General features: G+C 43.8%; 2 long non-coding RNA genes across 9 annotated transcripts in view; one reads left to right on the top strand and one right to left on the bottom strand.

The window, feature by feature from the left end:
- LOC103162225 overlaps positions 1-21699 on the top strand; it is a 113850-nt gene that overhangs the window by 49262 nt on the left and 42889 nt on the right. Inside the window, exon 7 of one of the 8 annotated variants that reach the window (XR_004771623.1) lies at positions 3793-3946. The exons of the other annotated variants lie outside the window; for them this stretch is intronic. This is a non-coding gene — a long non-coding RNA (uncharacterized LOC103162225). Of the gene's footprint in view, positions 1-3792; positions 3947-21699 lie in introns of those variants that run through there. 8 annotated transcript variants of the gene reach the window in all.
- LOC118239453 lies at positions 13073-14806 on the bottom strand. Its single transcript, XR_004771626.1, has 2 exons — positions 14701-14806; positions 13073-13405 (listed from the first exon to the last, which is right to left on the bottom strand). It is a non-coding gene; the product is annotated as an uncharacterized LOC118239453 (long non-coding RNA).

Here is a 21699-nt window from a genome sequence, read left to right as displayed (position 1 = left end):
GGTTAGAGTCTTAGCAAAACTGTCACTTTGGAGTTTGGCCTTTGAAAGGTCGCAGGTTCGTCTGGTTTCAGAGCTCAGTACTTCTCTCCCACATATTCCTACCTACATAAGAAAAGGATGCTTGAAGGTGGCACCCATTGAACTCAGTGAGTGGAGGACACGATGGTTCAGAGGGGTGGGGTGGGTTAGGAGTCTGGAGAGAGGGAGGGAGAGGGAAGCGTGGGAGTGTCTAAATATAGGATATATTGTATTCATTTATGAAACTGTCAGAAATAAATAAAGTTTTCAAAAAGTTAAAAAAAGTTAGCAAAAAGTGTGTTAAATCCAAGAATCAGGTGTGTGTGTGTGTGTGCATGAGAGAGAGAGAGAGAGAGGGAGAGAGAGAGAGAGAGAGAGAGAGAGAGAGAGAGAGAGGGAGAGAGAACACATAGTTCAGCAGTTAAGAATACTTGTTGCTCAGGGCTGGAGAGATGGCTCAGTAGTTAAGAGCACTGGCTGTTCTTCCAGAGGACCAAGGTTCAATTCCCAGCACTCACATGGCAACTCACAACTGTTTGTAACTCCAAGTTCTGACACCTTCACATAGACATATATGCAGGCAAAACATCAATGCACATAAAATAAAAACAAATAAATTTTAAAAAAGAATACTTGTTGTCTTTTTAGAGGACCCAAGTTTGATTCCCAGCACCCGTATCAGGTAGCTCACAACGGTCTGTGACTCCATCTTAGGGAGATCAGGTATGTCTGGCCTCCTTAGATACCCGCTCTGATAAACATATACCCACATGAAGACATATACACGTAGACATCATTTAAAATAGTAAATACCAATATTTACAAAAATAAACACAGTATATGTTATTTTCTCAGCCTCTTCCTTCTTTCTACAGGTGAGAACATGAGATTTACAGAGGTCAAGTAGCATAGTAAGTGCAAAGTCATCATTAAAACCCAGGCCTTTCTCTATGCTCTTTTTAATACTATGAAACACATGTAACCTTCAAGGTTGGTGCACTACAGTTATCTTGCATTGTGTAGAAGGACTAGCTCAGTGACAGGAATGGACTTGTTCATAGAAAATAGTCCTTTGCTATTCCAGACAACAGTTCTATCTACACACAGCAAGAGCCGCCATGTTGGCGCCTTCCCTGTGCACTGGTTACTACACTCAGGCGTCATGGTCAGCATCTCACTTAATCCTTGCAAGATGCTCAGGAGTTGAGCAATCCAAATGGTATGTAGGCTTTTGGGCTGTTGGGAGGAAGTGGTGAGTTAGCTTCAGCTGGGTGAGGTCTGTGCCATGGTCTTCCCCTCCAGATGCTAAAGAAACAAATGCATCAGAAACTCTAGTTCCTTGCTGCAGGAGCTGTCTCCCAGGACCGCAAACATCTGGCACAGGACCTTTCTTCCTCTAGAAACAAAGGAGTTAAGAGTGCAGATACAGTTCATTGACAGTCAATGTGGTCCATGGGGCTGGGTGGGATTGTGGTTTTTGTAGGCCACTTCTCCCCCAGTTACCTTCTTCCTTGCAATAGACAATCACAGTGTTAGCCAATATTTGTTGAGCTGTTGCTAAGCACTGGACACTAGCCCAGTCTCTGTGCAAGCTCTCACTTACTTAATCCACACAGCTCCTTTTTGAGGGTGGAACTGAGGCAGAAACATGCCATCTGTTTGCTCAGTGTCTCACAGTTTGCAGACTCTGATTCAAACCAAATGATTTTTTTTTTTTGGGTCAGAGGCCAATGATGGGTAAAGAGGGCCACAGCTGGGTGTCCTGATCACCCCATAAATCCTTGAGGACCATGTTGTCTTATTTACTTCCTGACACCCACACAGATATAGTACAGACTGGCAATGTCACTGGTGTAAGGTATGGCCTGAGTGCTGGCTAGCCAGCCTGGGTGGAGGCCAGGATTTCTTGTGCTCTGTCTGACCTCTGTGTGGTCCCTTTGGTTGATTGGTATCGTTTTTATGGTGGCTCACATTTTCCTTTACAACAGAACGTACATCCCTAACTTCATACTCGCACCTTAACTTTTAACCCAGTCTGTATTAATAGCTGGTCACACCTCTTGCTCATGTGAATGAGATTTGAGTTTTCACACAGGGCACTTGCTAGTCAAAGTGTCTCCCACAACGCATCTGTGCTATGAAGAGCATAAGTACAGGAGACTTTCTTTTTCCTTCAAAAAGAATGTATTTTGAAACACTCTTAATTCATCTCTAAGCTCACCCTGTCCCCTGGAAGTGATACCAGTTAGTCACACTTCATTAGGGAGCCCTTTAATTTATGGCCAATGGTTCTCAACCTGTGCATTGTGACCCCTTTGACAAGTCTCTGTCTCCAAAAATATTTACATCACAATTCACCACAGCAGCAAAATTATGGTTATGAAGTAGCAGTGAAATAATGTTATGGTTGGGCATGAATACAACATGAGGAGCGAACAGTATTAAAGGGTCCCAGCATTAGGAAGGTTAAGATCCCCTGGCTTAGGCATGTCCTGCCCTCCATCTGCTGCTGTGTGGTTGGCATGTACCAGGTGTGTCCAGCAAACATACCTGCCTTAGAGGCCTGTGCTCTCTGAAGTGCCGCCCCAGAATGCCACACTTCAAAGAAACCACACTGCAGCTGTCACCTGGCTATCGTGAGGAGGTCAGGGAGTTAATATGCAACCATGAAACTGTGCACTCCCACCTCCAACTGACACCTGGGACTTGGGGGACATTTTTTTTTTTTTTTCTGGTACAGAGAATTTGAATGTTCCATTCAATTCTGTTCAGTATTGTTCCTAATTTGCCCCAGCAGGAGTTCAGGGCCTCCTGCCTTTAGATAAAGAGCAGTGTACATATCTCTCCCAAAACAAAAGAAGAGGAGACACCGAGGTTTTCTTCTTCAAATAAGAATTATTGAGTATTTGCAGCTGCTGTTAGCAGGAGTTTAATAATGGGACTAATTTGTTTAAAAAAAAAAGTAGAGAAGCTTTCTAACATGAGACACCTTTTATCTGAGGATTACATGTTTCACATGCAAATTAGCCAATTCTCCTCTTGGCTGTGTTTGGTATGCTCTCAATTACTGTTTGACACTGTCCTTGGGCATCCAGCACTCTGGTTATGGGGTGGGAAGTCGAAGTTTATTTATAAGTTGTTGCAGTATGGATGTAGATTAGATCTCAGAGAGGACTTCCTGGTTATGATGCTATTAAGTGAGTTGCTGGGGGAGTTCTTTTTAAAGAGTTGCACGAGAGGACTTCCTGCCTCTTTGATGGTGCTCTTTTCAGGAATGAAAACCAAGCCACCATCCACTTCTCATAGAGCAAACTGAGTGTCTGACTTCACCAGAGATAATAGAGCATCAAAGAAAAGAAAGAGGTTTGAAGTGAGTGACTAGGGAGACCCAAGTTCTGTGAGATGCTGCTTGAAGGGCCAGGACTCTTTGAAGCCCAGGGTTGCAGGCCAGTGGGCCTCAGTTCAAAGATAGGACATGAGCTCGTCTAGAGTAACATTTGCTGCTGTTCTATTCTTTTCAATTTTATTTTACTTAGTGCGCACGAGTGTGTGTTTGTGTGTGTGTGTGTGCTGGTGTGTGCATGCATGTTCCTGTGTGTGCTGGTGTGTGTATACATGTTCATGTGTGTGCTGCTGCTGCTGCTGCTGCTGTGTGTGTGTGTGTGTGTGTGTGTGTGTGTGTTTATGTGTGTGTGTACATGTGTATTTGGAATATCAGGGTTCTAACTTATGTGCTGTTCCACAGGCTTCACTCATCTTTTTGTTTTTCTTTAGATGGCATCTTTCATTGGCCTGCAACTAGCCTACCAGGCTAGACTAGCCAGCCAGCCCCAGAGATCTCCTTACCCCTCCCTTCCCAGTACCAGAACACAAGCAGATGCCACTTTGTAGGCTCTGAAGATCAAACTTGGAACCTTGAGCTTGCAAGGCAAGTGGTTTTACTAACCAAGCAATCTTCACAACCCCAGGTGTGAAGACCTCTTAACGTCCCTGGCTCACTTCTCATATCTGTCAAATGAGAATAGCAATATACTTCTACTTACAAAAGTCATGAGCCCTAAATGAAAACAGGCATGTAGTCTGGTGGTGGTGGTGCACACCTTTAATCGCAGCACTTAGGAGGCAGAGGTTAGCAGATCTCTGTGAGTTTGAGGCCAGCCTGGTCTACAGAGCAAGTTCCAGGACAGCCAGGGCTACATAGAGAAGCTATGATCATAATACCACTTAGTTAGTCTCTCTCTCTCTCTCTCTCTCTTAAAATTTTAAAATTTATTTCTATGTGCATTCGTGTTTTGCCTGCATACATGTCTGTGTAAGAGTGCCAGATCCCCTGGAACTGGAGTTGCATACAGTTGTGAGCTGCTATGTGGGTGCTGGGAATTGAACCTAGGTCCTCTGGAAAAACAACCAGTGATCTCAACCACTGAGCCATCTCTCCAGTTTCATACCATTAATCTTGATTAACCACATCCCAGAGACTACTAGGAGAAGGTATGAACTAGTGTCTCTTTTCTGGATCCACAGCATTTTCAATTAAATTATTACCTCCTGGTCTACAGAACTAGTTCCAGGACAGGCTCCAGAGCTACACAGAGAAACCTTGTCTTGAAAAACCAAAAGCATGGAGAAAAAAAAAAAAAAAGAAGAAGAAGAAGAACATGAGCTTCTTTTACAGAAGACCTGAATTTAGTTCCCAGGGCACACATTAGGTGCTCATAACCACCTGTAACTCCAGCTCCAGGGCTTTGGATGCCCCTGTCTGAATCCAAGGGCTCCTGTACTCAAGTGCACATAGCCTTACATCACAGATACAGACAAACTCGTGCAGTCACACACACTTAAAGTTTTTGCAAAGCTTATTCTCTGCAAAATATATACAAGTGTAATGTTAACTGCTGTATGAAGAACACTTACAAAGCATATGAACAACTAATTCACATATAAAATATATGGCACACAGACATCAAACTATCTGTAGCCCCAATGGCAATAAAGGAATACATGTAAAGAGGTAACTTATTTATTCCTCTATCATATTAGCAATTTTGTTTTATTGCAGTACTCAACAAAGAGACAATTATAGGGAAATAAATACTTCCACTCAAGACCAGTGGGAACAAAAATAGCTCTTTCTTTGAGGGAGCAATTTTATTTCAAAAGCCATAAAAATGTATCAATCCTTAGAGTTAAACTTGCCTCGGATGTTTACCCTAAGGCCATAAGAGAACAGGTGCACAAACAGTAACCAGGCTGCTCACTGCAGGGCTATCAGAGTGGGGAAAGGGATAATGCTGTTTGGGGCTTTGTTTGTATTCCAGAGTGTTAGAGAAAAAAAAAGTCAACGATAAAATTTGGTGAACTTAAGCAACAGGATAACAGACTGTCAGTAGAAATTATCCTGCAATATGTTTCCTCAGAAAATTGCCCTTGGAAGAGAGCCTCAAACTTTGATTCTTAGGAGGCTTGCCTCCCTTGGCACTGGGTTCCTCTTAAGCCATCTGAAGATGGGAATCCTACATTTCACACTGTTGCCCAAGTGTAATAGGTTGAATTGAAACAAAAGTTCGGATGAGTAAGAAGCTGGCTGGCTTTATGTAGTGTAAGCTGTAGAAGAAATGATAGGTTAAGGATGTTAGAGCTGAAAATCCTTACTTGTCCTACTGTTCTCTGCAAGAGCTCTAGCCACACCTAGCTAAGCTTTGGCCTCCCTCTCAAGTAACCTAGTGCGATGGTCAAGCATATCAGATGGTTTTCACACCCACTGAGGAAATGCCCTCCCTTGCCTCACCCAGGTGTACCCAGGGCGATAAATAGATCCCATCAGGACACTGTACAGTTGCGGCCCTGAAGTCAGCTAGGAGCTGTGGAGCCATTGCCCTAGCCTGTCTTGCCAGCCATGGGGTAAAGGGAGCTTTGGGTGCATTCATCCCTGGCCCTCTCCCCTAGCTTAGTTCACTAGTTAGAAATAGACACACAAGCTCCTATCCCTATGACTTGCTGAAGTTCCAGTGTGGCAAGTGAGACCCTTAGCCACAACACAGTATTATACACATGCTAGGAAAAGATAATGTGTGTACCAGTTACTATGGTTTGGATGTGGCTGTCCCGAGTTCATGTGCACAAGTTTGGCTTTTATGTAGTGATGCTGAGACATTGGGTGGACTTTTAAATGATGGAACCATTGGCTCAGGAAGAAATGAATTCCTGCGGGGCTCCAGTTATTTTCACTGAGACTGAGTTGTTACAGAGTGAGTTCCACTCCTCCCCATACCTACCTTACCATGTGATCTCTCTCTCTCTCTCTCTCTCATATTGAGATAAAGTCTCATGTTTCATACTCACTATGTAGCCAAGAAGACCCTGAACTTCTGATTTGCCCCCTTCTACCTCCAGTTATTCAGTGCTAGGGGTCAAACCTAGGGCTACATGATCTCTACCAGCCTATTCCCATCTCTTTTTTTCTGTTTTTTTTTTTTTTTTTTCTCTTTTCAAAGAGACAGGGTTTCTCTGTATAGCTTTGGAACCTATCCTGGCACTCACTCTGGAGACCAGGCTGGCCTCAAACTCACAGAGATCTGCCTGCCTCTGCCTCCCGAGTGCTGGGATTAAAGGCGTGCACCAGTACCGCCCAGCGCCTTTTCCCATATTTTGCTTAGACAGGGTCTCATTCTATAGAATGGAATTTTCCCAAACATATGGTACTTCCCCAGCCTCAGCTTCGTAATGCTGAGATCCTGTGTGTACCATCGGGCCTGGCATCTCTTTGTTTTGTTTTGTTCCCACCATGATGTCTTTTAGTATGAGTCTCACCTGAGTGAGTACTATGCTGTTTAGACAATAGGCCTCCAAAACAGAGAGCTCAACAAACCTCTTTAATAAAATGCCAGTGCAGTAGCTTGTATTTGTCATCCCAGTATTCAGGAAGCTGTGGCGAAAGGATTGGTGAAAGTTCAGCTTGGCCTTCACACTAAGTTCTAGGCCATCCTGGGCCATCCTGGGCCACAATGTGAGACTCTGTCTTCAAAAATATCCCAAACCAACCAACTAAACCAACAAACCAACCCCAAGACACCCTCCTCAACCAGCCTCAGCTATTGAGGTGCTGGAAAACAGCCGAGGCACACACATTGAGGAGGAGACTGTACACTGTGTAGGTAAACTGAGGACATGACCACTCCAAGGTATGGGTGAGGTTTTTACTGTAGATCTGAGGAGGAGGACAGGAGAGCCATCTGGAAGAGTACAGAGCAAGAAGAGAAAGAAGTAGACAGAACATGGCCAGAAGACTGGACTTGTCAATGAGAGTAAGGGGGTAGGGAGAGAGAGCAAGAGAAAGAGATGATGAAGAGAGGGGGCAAGAGAGAGGGGGACAAGATAGCACATAGCCGGCTTAGCAGGGTTATAAGGGAATTCGAAGCTGGGGGTGGAGAGGGAAGCCTGTGAGTTTAGGGGACGGGGCCGTGTGAGAGATGGGAAGAGCCAGGATGCTGGCCTGGACCCTGAACTGTGTAACAGGTGCTTGTGATACTAAGGGAACCTGGAAGACAGTGGGAGCTCTGGGATGCTAATAGGCACCACAGATAGCATTTGTCCCTTCTGCCAGTGATAAAGAAATGGCTCCTTCGGTAGAAGGGAACCCGCTTTGTGAGAAAAGCTGGCTTTTGCTAACTGCCAAGATTTGGGCCCAGCATTAACAATGTAAACATTTTCCTGGTTCAAACTCAGATGGTTTCTCTCTAGTTCAGGGTCATTTTTAGATTTTTCTCAAGCTAGCCAGGTTTACATGGTTGACAAAAAGATATATCTACCATTATTGTCCTGTTCACTGATGTTTGGCTTCCAGAATGGTATCTAGTTGTGAAACCCTTGATGAGCCATGTTAGGTGGATACCTGAGGGAGCAATTGTTGAAGGTCAACCTCAGTTGGGAATGTGACAGAGTTAAAGAAGGCTTTAAATTCATTGCTAACATCCTATTTCTCTAATAACTTCAGCTTGTTGGGGTCACAGGTCACTGCTGTTAGCTTGTGTTGAAAGACATTGTGTCTTTTTTTCTCCCTCCCTCCCTTCCTCCCTCCCTCATTCCCTTCCTTCCTTCCTTCCTTCCTTCCTTCCTTCCTTCCTTCCTTCCTTCCTTCCTTCAAACCACCCATGACTCTGGGTGTCCTGTTGTATGCAGGGTATTTTTCTTCCAGCAAGGATGGTTTCTATAGGGATGTTTTTAGTTTATCCTTTGCCCTGTGATAATTTAGTGTGAAACAGCTGGCAATAATAGACAGATTGACAAGAGAGAGGGGAATAAGAAAGAAATTTATCTTTTATTATCATGCCTACCCATAGGACACCATGCATACATGCACACACAGAGAAACCATACACACACACCACACACATATACATACCACACATACACAAACCATATACACACATACACACACACACACACACACACACACACACACACACACACACACACACACACACCTTTAAGGAGTTCTAGACAGATGAGGCTTACAGGGAGCTAAGTGAATGAACAAAAGCTTAGGTTTCTGAGTGTAACAGCCTGCAGCAGGCTGGGAAAGCAGCTGGCAGAGGTGCACACTGAACTAGGGCCATTTTCTCACACAGATAATCTCCCGAGTAACAGCCACCTGTGGAAATCTCTGAGCCAACTGTCAAAAGCTCCCAGCCTCTTCTTTCTGTGCAAGGATCTTTCCTAGGTGGAAAGAGTGAGTGTTTTCAGTTAGAAATGTGTCCTTACACCTGGTGTTTATTCAGTCACTAATATGAATAATGAGACTTGCTTCTGCAAATGGGCAGCCTTTGGGAGTTGATTTTGTCATAGTCTGTTGGAATAGCCAACTTGAATATGCCAGAGGAACATATTTGAAGCCCCCAAGTTAGTTTCTGTAGGCTGATTGCCCTGGCTAGTTCTGTGTCAACTTGATACAAGTTAGAGTCAATGAAGAGGGGAGCCTCAATTGAGAAAATACCTCCTTAAGATTGGGCTATCGGCAAGCTTGCAGGACATTTGTTTAATTAGTGATTGATAGGGGAGGGCCCAGCCCATGGTTGGTGGTGTCATTCCCGGGCTGATGGTCCTGGGTTCTATAAGAAAGCAGGATGAGCAAGCCATGAGGAGCAAGGCAGTAAGCAGCACTCCTCTGTGGTCTCTGCATCTGCTCCTGCCTCCAGATTCCTGCCCTGCTCGACTTCCTTCAATGATGACCAGCAATATGGAAGTATAAGCCAAATAAACCCTTTACCCCCCCCACCCAACTTGTTTTGGTCATGGTGTTTCATTACACTGATAGTAACCCTAACTATGACACTCATTATGGCTGACTGGCCAGCCCAGCACAAGGGCTAATCTTCATTGTCATTTTGACTGGATTTAGAAGCTCTGTAGAAATATACATTTAGATGTATCTGCAATTGTATTTCCAGAAAGGTTTAACTGGGGACATAAGACCCACCTTGAAAGAGCTGGAATCTTCCAGTGACTCAAAGCAGAGCAAGCCAAGCCATAGCACTCGCCTGTAGGCTTCCTGACTGCAGATGCAGTGTGACCAGCTGCCTTAGGCTCCTGGCAACATGCTTTCCCCACCATGGTGGACTGTGCTCTCAAGCTGTGAGCCCAAGCCAACCCTTCCTTCCTTGAGTTGCATTGTTAGGCCATGAGAAAAATAACCAATAAATTCTGTCAACCTTTCTCTGGAGGGTGAGGTAATCATGAATGTGGCCAGAAGGCTGGCCTCTGATATTCACCCCAAGTCTGACAGAGTATGGAGAGTGAGGAATTCTTCCATGAGCCATAACTGTCTATGCAGACATCTGTCTAGGTAACTGGGAACACTGTTGTACTTCTGTCTTAGTTAGTTAGGGTTTCTTTGCCATGAAGAGACACCATGACCACAGTGACTCTTATAAAGGAAAACATTTAATTGTGGTGGCTTACAGTTCAGAGGTTTAGTCCATTGTTATCATGGCAGGAAGCATGGTGGCATGCAGACAGATAAGGTGCTGGAGAAGGTGCTAAGAGTCCTACATCTTGATAAAAGGCAACAGGAAGTGAACTGTCTCACTGGACACAGCTTGAGCATATATGAGACCTCAAAGCCCGCATCCACAATGACACATTTCCTCCAACAAGACCACACCTACTCCAACAAGGCCATACCTCCTAATAGTGCCACTCCCTTTGGAGGTCATTTTCTTTCAAATCACCACATCATCCTCAAGAATGCCAACTCATTTGGTGGTAAAATACTGTCCTTCTCAATGAACCAGAAATGGAAGTCACGTGCAAGGGTAGCACCAAGTGCAGTTTTATTCAAATAACATAATCAATTCTGTCACTATCATTGGCTTCCCAAGTTCTATGCATAACCTGGCTTTGTCCATTCAGTTAAGGTGAGACTGCTTCTCTTTTCCCATCATTCCTCATGGACTTTTCTGAAGGATAAATTAGCTGACAACTGGTGTAGGGTCAGGAACACATCAGTGATCAGTAAATGGCCTTCTGTGTCTCCATTCTGTCCCCCTGAGGCTTGCTATGTTGGAGGTTTTCCCTTGGAGACTGGCTGCTAATTATATCAAGCTGGTGTGGGAATTTAGCTTGAGAGACTGGTTGTTCAAAATTGGATTGCTCTGAAAGAGGGAGACAAGCTCTCCACCTCATTAAGTGTCTTTGTCTTTCTCTTTCCTCCCGATTTCTCCTCTTACACCTCTTTTAGACACTGCCACTGTACAACCTGCAGTTTTCATAACACCATGGCATTTGTGGGAACCGAATACATTGCTTCCAGATCTAACAAAAATAAGTTCTGGCCTCAAGCCTGAAAAGAGGTCACTGGGAACCCAATCAGGGTTGGGCAGCAAGCCCAGTGCAGGCTAATGAGACATTTACAAGCTAGGCCTATTTTTTTTTTTTTTGTTTGGTCCTCAAGGACTCATTCTTGAGTGGGTTGAATATGTACTGCAGGCAGTGCCCGGGATCAAAACACTAAAAACCCAACATATCCCACCAATCGCTAGCCCCAATTACTTGTTGGTTCTTTTTAGAAGGCAAACAATTGTGTATGATCTGAAATAGAAACCAGGGTATTGTTTATTTAATTCCAGGGTTTCAAAATCACATTTATTTTATGTACACATGTCTGTTGTGTGTAGCACATGTGTGGAGGCCCAGAGGACAATGGTGGGAGTTAGTTGCAGGTAGAGTCATTTGCTGGGAGACTATAGCATTGACTTTCCAATGATAAGAGAGTGGTTGTGTAGAAGGGTTATTGATTGGAAAGGAACAAAATGTAAGTGCTGAAAAGAACATTCTTTGCTCAGGTGTAGCCTGCTGGGTGTTACTGGTAGAGTGTGGTATGCCATACAAACAGGAAAGCAACTTGTGTGATGGCGGAGAGGGAAGAGCTAGATAGCTTTGCCAGAATCCTCAGTCTCTTCCATAGTACAGGGAAACAACAAAGAGACAGGCATAGGGGCTCCCAGGTGGAGACAAATATCTTTCAAGTCAGCAGTGAGAAGAAACTCAGTTAAGGATTGCTGCTGCATTCCCAGTGTCAGCCATGACGTCAGTAACTGCTCCTCTGCTGTGTAATACCCAAATCTCATTTTTAAAATTTTAACTAAATTAATTAATCAATTAATTAGATTTTGCTTTTCAAGATGGGGCCTCTCTGTGTAACAGTTCTGGAACTCTTTGTAGACCAGGCAGACTGACCTCGAACTCACAGAGATCCACCTGTCTTTGCCTCTACATTTCTCCTACAGAGTGAGTTCCAGGACAGCCAGGGCTACACAGTGAGACCCTATCTTGAAAAAAACAAACAAACAACAGTGAAAAAACAAAACAAAAAACCAACAATAAAACAAAGCCAAAGGAAAGATGGTCTTAAAGATTATGGTTTCATTGCCCTGTAGGATATTGGCCAGTTGGTTTAGCTTTTGGTGATTCAGATAACACTCAAGATCTATGCTTAGTGCCTCCTTGCTGTGGAATAATCCTTCTGTATAGTGGGAAAATGTGTTGATCTCATTGTTAATAAAAAGCTGAGTGGATGATAGCTGGGCAGGTAGGGATTGGGCAGGAGAGCCAGACTAGGAGAATTCTGGGAAGAAGGGCGGAGTCTGGAGACTTGAGCATAAGATTCAGGGAGAAACAAGATAGACATACCATACTGAGAAAAAGTTCCAAGTCAGTTGGCAAAGCATAGATAAGAAACATGGGTTAATTTAAATGTAAGAGTTAGGTAGTAACAAGTCTAAGCTATTGGCCGAGCATTTACAATTAATATTAAAACTCTGAGTGGTTATTTGGGAATTGTCAAATGAGATAAGAAACTTCTTCTGTCAATACCCCCTTCAGTGCTGAGCTAGGCCCCAAGCCCACCAGTCTGCATTTGACCTAAGTAATATTCTTCACACATTTTCCTTTACAAATATCTGTAAATACCCACATCCTCAGTTGCCCTTTGACCAGCTAGACTACTGCTGCCTCCCATCAATAGGTTGAGTGTAAGCTAAGGTGACATTCTGCATTCATACCTGCTGTGTTTGTAGCTGTCATTCCTCAATAATGAAATGCAATCTTTTATCACCTGCAATGATTTCTTCCATTAACTTTTCTCTGAAGGCTGATGGGTGGATTCATGATTTTGCCATTTATTTCTGTGAAGGCCTCATGTATAATCCCATCTATGTACTAAAAAACATTTGTAAACAACTAATAAAAACTCATTTCTGGTGCAAGTTAATGTGCCAACCTGTCCCTTTTCTTAAAGGAAGTTAGCATGAAATTTATTCACAACAATCAAGGGTTTTTATGCACTGCTACTCAATAATTTCCTTTCTTCCTCCCTCCTTCCCTCTCTCCCTCCCCTCCTTTCTCATCCTCCTCTCTCTCTCTTATGGTGGCACTGGGTTTGAACCCAGGGCCTTATGACTTACAAACCAAGCAAGTTTCTTACCATTCTTATATTATTTTGACCTTGAAGTTGCACATAAAACTCATGACAGAAGACTTCCAAATGATGACCTCAGTGTTTCCATATTTCAAACTAGAGTATTTAAAATCAGATTAACAATGCAAATGATCTTTATAAACATAGATGGATTGAATCTCTTCAGAAAACTGTCCAATAGTTTAGTTATGTGGTCAGGGACCATCAGCAGGAGTTTTCCTTTTCTTTTGTTGAGGGAAGTAGACAGTGATGCTGCTGAGGGCAGGCGGGGTTTGCACTTGAAGGTGGTACTTATCACTTCCTGTTCCCCACATCTACTGGTTCACAAATGTATGTAGCATTGCCTTGTCTGAAAACTCTTTCCATGACTATAATGATTTCATCAGCAGGCTCTTTCTCAGATGAAACATTGGCCTGTGTGGTAGAAGACAGAACCCTTAAAATGCCAAGTTAATATATTAAAAATCCAAGATTGGGCCAGCAAAATGGCCCAGTGAGTAAAGGGAACATGCCATGCATGTTTGATGACTTCAGTTTCATCTCTGGAAACCACATAAAGACAGAAAGACAGAAGTGACTCCAGAAAATGTCCCTTGACATCTACAAAAGTGCCACAGCACACATACCACACCCTAATCATGCACACTCATCTACACTAATAGTAAAAATGTTAGAAATCAAATATTGGGTCTGAGAGATGGCTCAGCAGTCAAGAGTGCTTCCTGTTCCTCCAGAGGATCCAAGTTCAATTCCTAGCACCATGTTACATGACTCACAGCCTACTGTAACTCCATATCCAGGGGGTCTGACACTCTCTTTTAGACTCTACAGGTACCTATGTACATTCACATTCGAACACGCACACATATACATGCATGCATGCATGCATGCATGCAAACACACACATCACATAAAAATAAATCTATTTTAAAAATTCAAGATCAAGAGAGACATCTTATTTGCTCATTATGTTAGTCAACTTTCTGTTACTATAACAAATATCTGAGGTAAATAAACAAAAAATATAAACAAAAAGTTCCTTTTGGCTGGTGGTTTTGCTCTACTATTGACTGGCTTTGTTGCTTTTGGACCCATGATTGTGATAGCACAGCAGTGTCAGAAACATATGGTTGAGGGAACTTCTTGCTTCTTGGCATTACCAGAAATTTTGGGGAGTCCCAGTGGTGCTATCATATGATACTGGGAAAATCAGGGTCTCCTGTTAGGGTCCTTAATCTCATTAATAAAAGAATGTAAGAACAGACTCAAATAGAAGCTTAAGGATAATTAGAGTTTAAAAGAAAAACACCCAGGGTAGGGAAACTGTAAATGCTGGTAGCTGCCCAGAAGAGGAGAGTGGGTAAGAAAAAGAAAAACACCCATGTCTTTTGAGTCAAGCTGGCATGGAGGTCAGCAATGTGGCCAGAAGGGGAGCTTCAGAGAAAGATCAAGGAGCCTAAAATACCAGAAAAAAGCATCTTAAAGAGAGAGACAGAAAATAATAAAAAGGACAAGCTAAACTCTGACTCAGGACTTCACGTGAGCTTGCAGGAATGCACTGGAGAAAGGCATTCTGGGAAGAGACTGTACATTACCTCATTAAAGACCCACATAGTGCTCCTTCCCCATTAGCATGGCTTAAGGTGATCCATCCTTCCTCAGGATGACCTCATTCTCCTGAAGGGTGGTCCCTTAGTCATGTTACTGACCTGATCAACTGGAATGTTATAACAGTCTCCACCCAAATCAGAGATTTCTTTCTCTTGACCAGAAGGAAATAGTTTTCTTTATGGGCCTTTACTGTCACTGTGATGGTGGCATCCAGAAAGCAAAGAGAGAGATAGACAAACAGACACTTCACCGACACTCCCCCAATGACTCTTCCCTTAGGCCCCACCCCCTAGAGGTTTCCACTGCCCTTTCAAGTGCCAAACTAAGGACTAGTTAGGCCTTTAGCACAGTGATCTCTGGGAAAACTTACCTAGAAGAGTTGCTCAAAGAATAGTGGGTCAGAATTAAGGCCAAAAAATTTAAAACGCGATTTTACTGATCAGTATGAAACTGACTGATATCTTTTCTGTTAGTGTTTCTCATATTGTATTATATTTACAGCCACCTGAATTATAATTTATAACAATTTAAAATAGCCAAACATGCAAGCCCAGATTTACAAACCTATCTATATGAAAACTAAAAGAAAAACATTTATCCATTTGTCTGTGGGTACATGTATGTGGGTGCATGGGTTTCATGGCTAGAGTGAAGAGCTTAGAACAACTTTTAGGAGTTGGTTCTTTCCTCCATGGTGTGGGTTCTGAGGATCCAATTCAGGCCTTCAGACCTCTTTACCAGGTGACCCATCTCACCAGCCCCCACCATACTGTGTATTTTTTTAATTAAAAATGTATTTTATGTTTATGCATGTTTTGCCTGCATGTATGTCTGTGCACCATATACATGCCTAGTGCCCTTGAAGGCCAGATGAGGATGTTGAATCTGTTATGGTTGAAGTTCTACCCAAGCCCCCTTCCCTAGCTCTCTCCAAACCCTGCTGCATCTCAGAAAGCCCTTCAAATGATGACCCCTCCCCCAGAGATGCTCCCCCATAGATGCTATCACAGGGTATTTAAACTGTACCTAAGAGAACAGACATTTGGGGTTTTCAGGTCTCCCTTTCCAGTCTCCTCTCTGGAGGTCTGAGAAGCCATCCGGGAGCACTGTGTCCATTAAACATAGGCTTTTTCTAATTCAGTTTGATTTGGTCTGATTTGGATGGCTGCATCCGAGGAGAGGCTTATCTGGGTGTAGAAACTTTTCAGGATCCCCTAGAACTAGAGCTACAAGCAATTGTGAGCTGCCAAATGGGTGCTGGAATGGATCCACAGTCGTCCGGAAGAGCAGCCAGTGCTCTTAACCACTGAGCCCTCCGTCTCTCCAGCCCTCCTCACTGCAATGCCTTTGATGTTTGTCAGAAGTTCCTTAAAGATATTTTTTGTTTCTCTTTAGACTACTAAGGAATCCTAAACAAATGATATGAAAAACCTTTGCTCTTAATACAATGTCTTCAAGAAAAAAAACAAATCTGGGTGTGAGATCACAGAAGCCGGTTTCCAGCACACCTACCTCAGGCTTCCGTGTCCTCCTGGTCTTCAGAGTAGATACGCCATGCAACCAATTGATAACAGGCAATTGTCCAACCTCTCTGCTGGCTGCTTATCTGGATGCTAGGGTGTTGTTTGATGTTATCGGGAGCCTGGATCCTTTTAAACAAGCAGTGTTTACACAGTCCTTTACTGAACGATTCTTATGCAGCTTTGATCTATTCAGAAGTGGAAAGCTCTTAGAACAAGAAAATTGATGGGACATTATTTATTTAGTTTTTTTTTTATAACTGTCAGTTGGAAAAAAATTATAGCAGCCATATGTGTTTGTAGCTGAATAAATGGAGGGAGAGGTCTGTAAAAACTCACTCCAGAGGTTAGGCTGTTTTTTTCTATTAGCCAAGAAATACTCACTGTTCTCCACCTTCACGAGATCTGAGGAAGGCTGGTCAGTGGATCTCAGATAAGTCACTCATCATGTTGAACTGTCAGGAGGACTTAATATCTTGAAATAACTGATCTAGAGCTCACAAAGAATTAGTTTAAAAAAATGGTGCAGGATTAGCCTTCAGTAAGCATGGCTGTTAAAGGTTTTCATAACTCTTTTCTTGTGTTCTCGGGCTCATCTTTATATTTCTTTCAGCTGTTCTTATGCATGTGGATTCAGGTTGATGTCTTTTGCAGGGGATACTCACACATGGAGTCTTCCTGGTACATTTACAACATGGCAAATGGGTGAAGACGACTTTTAGGAACAGAGCATCTTCCCAATACTCAGAATCTCATCACAAAATGCTGTCTACTTTAGGTTCACAAATTACCTGAAAAGCAAAGTGGGGATGTTCCCATTTACAGAATTTACTGTGTCACCAGTTTTTCTGGTGACACATTACAAGAAATGGGAAAGGCACCGTGTTCTTCCTAGTAGTAGTTTTATTCCTTTCTGTTAGACACCCGGAAAACTCAGGCCTCCGGGGTCAGCCCACGACCTCGGTCACCCCAATCACCAGGCGGACTCGAAAGCTTGCTGCAAACAGCATGAGGCTTTATTGTCATTTAACGAGCTAACCCCATGTTAGCTCAGGTCTTTCACCCACCCGCCATGGCGGATGGTTAGCAAAGACAGGTCAAAGTGGCTGCATAGAGATCTTATAGGGCAGCGTAAGGGGAGTGTCTAGGGGCATGCACAGGCTCAGGATTGGTGTGCCTCCAGGCTTGGAGGGTTTGCCCTGTGTTGATTGGTCAACTGGTTGTTATGGCCCATGGGCCCTTCCAGGGTGGTTGCTATGCTCTGTGCATCATTGCTGTGTGCTTGTCCATAAAGCATACTCAGAGCCGTAAAGCATACCACCACCAGCTAACTTCTGATTGGTTCCTTGCCACGAGACAGGCACCTAACTTCTAGTGACCAAGGCAAGGTCAGAAAAGCACGTGTCTGGCTGTTATGGCTGCCAAAATGGGGAGCTGGTCCCTTCATTTCATGAGAAGGGTTGAAGAATTTCTGCTTCCTCTCTACTCCACTCTCCTTTGTGGTCTTCCCTTTTGTTCCCATTCTGTGGTATGGATCTTGGACATCAGTTCCTCTGAGAAGACCAATTCTTGCTCCCCTCCTCCAACTTTGAATGACAACCTGCTCCTGACTCCCACCCTCCAATTACAGCACTAGCCCTTTGCCTGAATCACTGGCCACCTTGCAAGTCTCTTCCACTGGACCACAGCTCCAGGGGGACAGATAAAACATTGACTTACTTTGCTTGTTCCTGTAAGCTCGGTGTCTAGCACACGCTAAGCAAGACATTGCTGGAGTCTGGAGTCTGGATGGAGACTTTTAGGGACAAGCTCTATTTGCAAAGGAGGACAGCTACCAGTCCCTTAAATGACTGGCTAGCAGTGTGTTTTCAAGTCACTCCCTCTTTTTTCCTTTCCTCTATGTTTCTTTCCATTTTCTTTTGGAGACAGGATCTCTTGTAGCCCAAGCTACAAAGTCCTTACTTAGGTAGGTGGCGATGACCTTGAACTTCTGATTCTGATTCTCCTGTCTCTATTTGCTGAGTGCTATAGATTATAGGCAAGTGCTACCACTCATGGTTTTATGTAGTTTTGTTGCATAAACCAGGACTTTGTGCATGTTAGGTAAAGACTCTTATCAGCCGACACACCTCACCGGCCCTAAAGTTTTCTTTGGTTTTCAGGAAAGGCTCTTTGGAGAAACTTACAAGAAACCAACCAGTGTCACAAAGTCACCTTTCCCTCAATTGTTTTAGCCACCCTACAGAAACTTCACTCCTTATTATGCTGAAGTCTCTGTCCAGGGTTGTTTGTACCAGCCATCCATCTTTTCTTAGGAGGGAAAGGGGCATATGGTTATGACCCTAAATGGTCATGCTTAGGAAAGTGCCCACTTCACAAGTGATAACCAGACTTCTGTATATTAGCACGTATGCACTTCCCAAGGAAAGCTCCTATGTCCTTTGTTCAAGAAGAAATTGCAAGCTGAATATAGTGACACACACTGATGTTTCCAGTTTTTAGGAGTCCAAGGCCTGAGGATCTTGAGTTCAAGTACAGCCTGGCTATATCATGAGATCCTGTCTCAAAATACATGGGATAGGGGAGTGTGTCAAAAGGCAACACAGTACCACTCTGCAAATCAACTCCAGTATCCTCTCTGCCTGCTGTAAGCAGTACACATGCTTCTATTCCTTTAACTCTTGGTTATGCAAACTGGCATCCCATGGACATTCATCCATCTCTAGTGTGCAAGGGTGGATGCATTGGGTCTGGGGGTCCTAGGGGTCTGGGGGCTCCCAGAGGAGTGGGAATGCTTCCATTTCTACCTACTTGTTTTCTTTCTCCCCCATGTCACTCTTCACATTCAATTTTTCACTTTGGAAAATGGATCAAACCTCCCAAGTGTGTTGTGGGGTCCAGGCAAGACCTACAGAAGGCATTGGGAGGAACTGGTTCCTTACTTGGTTGGTGTGTATGTGTGTGTACTGGGGAATACCATCCTAGAATACTACTGTATTTTTGTTGAACTAGAAGGCCAAGTCCCTGAGCAAAGCCCTTCTCTGTAGAAGAACCTGTGGCTTGTTTCTTTTTTCCGTTACCAACTCTCTTGTTGCTTTCCAGAGAGCATGGGCTTGAGGTTCCCCAGGAACACATAAACCTGCCCTGAGTTGCTCAAGAGGTTCTTGCTTTTCACATTCCTTTATGGCTCACGCCAACTGTACCTGAAGTTTCCCCTCTATTTCTAGCTCCTAATCTGTCCTCGGCTCTCCATCCAGTTCTCCTTGGCTGTTTTGTCAAAGGAAGAGCCTAGCCGGCTGGCTGTCTTTGGGCAGGTCTATGAGGAAGGTATGTGCTGTGTAATGCATATGGGCCTTGATCTCTTTTAATTCTTGCTTTAGAGAGGAAATGACTCACACTGCAGATAAACTGGACTTGAAAGAATGTCTGGCTTATGCAAAGCCCTTATTTACATACCGGCCTCTCATTCATGAGGAAATGGTTTCTCAAGGACTTTGACTCTGAACTTCCCTTTTATTCCAGTTCTTCGATAGGCCGTGGCCACCCAGACCCCTGCGAGGAATTTTTGTCTGACAGGACCCTCCCCTTCCCCAGATTCTCCTCCCACTCAAAATTGAAGCTCTGTGACTAAAGACCACCTCCCTTCCATTTCTAACTCCTTCAGTCGCAAGAGCCTCTGCTAGCATGGCTCTATCTACAGCTTTCGGGTGTGTCTGGGTGGGGCTTGTTCACACACTGCTGTCTCCCTCACAGGGTTTAGTAAAGCACGGTGGAGCTGAGGTTAGGGGAAGGTGACCCAGTGTCAACCAGCCCTGGCTGCTTTTCTTATTAGCAATGTGGGGTGTCTGTTACCTCTTAGCCTGCTTTCTAAACTACCAAGGAATCAAGAGACCAGTACCTCATGCCCTTTGTCAGTCCATTAGTTTGGGCTAAAGGGACACAGGAGCAGGTGTGGCATAGGCTTTCTCTACTCAAAGTCCCACCCAGTAAGGAAAAAAGCAATTACCACTAGCCCCTCCCTGAGTTTTCATTAACTCATATCACAGGAAGCCAGACCGTCTGTCAACACACCTGGACGGACTTTGCCTCACACAATTGTCTTCTATTTTTAGTCCCCTTCAATATTCCAAAGAGATTTATGCTTCAGTGCTATGCAGGCCTAGTCTAATTCCAACATGTTCCTTCCAAGTTCTCAAAGTCACCTAAAAATCATTTACTATTCCTCCAAAAATTGCTACAGTTTCTGTTCTTCCCTTCCCCTATAGAGAAGCGGTATCAAGTTGAAATTTCTAAGTCCTGTTGTGTCAGAAGTTAACTGTTTTATGTGTGTGTCTTTTCTCCAACTAGTTTGTCTTTGTCAGTTTATTCCAGTTCATCCTTGAATGGCAGAGGGGATATTTCCTTCACTATGTGTGGGAATCACAATGGTATGAGGATCTCAGGGCTGCTGGATGGTGACAAGAAAATGTATGCAATGTATATGTTGTGGGGTATTCACAGGAGAAGACTTCTCAGACAAGGGTTTAAGCCAATAGAAAATCTTTATTAGCTGGCCTGAGACTATGCTGGGTCTTCTGGATCCCAGGGCAGCACTGAGTCTCTCAGGGAGAGCTTTTAAGCACAAAATCCTGGGTTGACATTGTAAGGATTCCGGCATTATGCTGGCCTGCCCCTGTCACCTGGCAGAATACACTCAGGCAGTACCCCTTCAAAAGAAAGACCCCGCTCACTTCTGCTCTCTTTTGTGTGCTGTCTTTTCCCACTGTTTCATGGGGTAGATGGGAGTTTTCCTGTCTCCCTCTTCTCTTCTGTCCTCTCTCTGTGTCTCTTTACCTCTGTTCTCTTTCCTTCCCTCTTCCCTCCCCTTTCTAATAAAACTCACTTAAGCTCTGTCTGCCTGGCGTGTTTGTCCCCAGCCTTGCTCACACTTGTCTGCCATGGAATCTGCCAAGGTTCCCCTCGAGCTTTATCATAACAGAAATACTTCAGTTAAAAAGAATAGTAAGCCAGAGGCAGAACTTCAGAAGCTAAAAAGCAAGGTTAGTACCGTTAATATTCAGGCATCTATCTGTACTGGTCTGTCCTTAGGGTTCTGACAGGATACGCCCTCGGCTGCAGACACTGAGAGCACCACCTGTGCACATTCACTATGTTCCCTTTAAAAGGCCCTGCCTACCTCCCACCCTTCTCTCTTTCTCTCCCTCTGTCTGTTCCCCTCTCTCTCCCTCTCTCCCCCCTTTCTTCTCTCCTCTCTCCTGCTGCTCCTGTCTCTGGAGGCTGGTCTCCCCCCTTCCTTTCCCCTTTTTTATGATCCCTTTCCCTAATAAAAAAAAAAAAACAAAAAACAAAACAAAAAAAAAAAAAACAACCTCGGCTTGAACCCTGTCACATAGCATCTTTCTCCCGAGTGCTGCTTTTAAAAATTATAACAAGTACAGGTAGAGAGTTTCCCAGACTTTGATGGATTAGGTCTTTGTTTTCATTTGGCAGGTAGTGCTGTCTATATGCTGAGTTTTGCAGCTTGAATGGTACTTCCATCAGGAAGTTATTTGTGCTAAGGTCTGGGGCCTTGTTATA

The sequence above is a fragment of the Cricetulus griseus genome (assembly GCF_003668045.3).
Source record: "Cricetulus griseus strain 17A/GY chromosome 1 unlocalized genomic scaffold, alternate assembly CriGri-PICRH-1.0 chr1_0, whole genome shotgun sequence".
Taxonomy (NCBI): Eukaryota; Metazoa; Chordata; class Mammalia; order Rodentia; family Cricetidae; genus Cricetulus; species Cricetulus griseus.
Note: the sequence above shows the minus strand (reverse complement) of the source record. Positions and strands in the feature narration are given on the sequence as shown.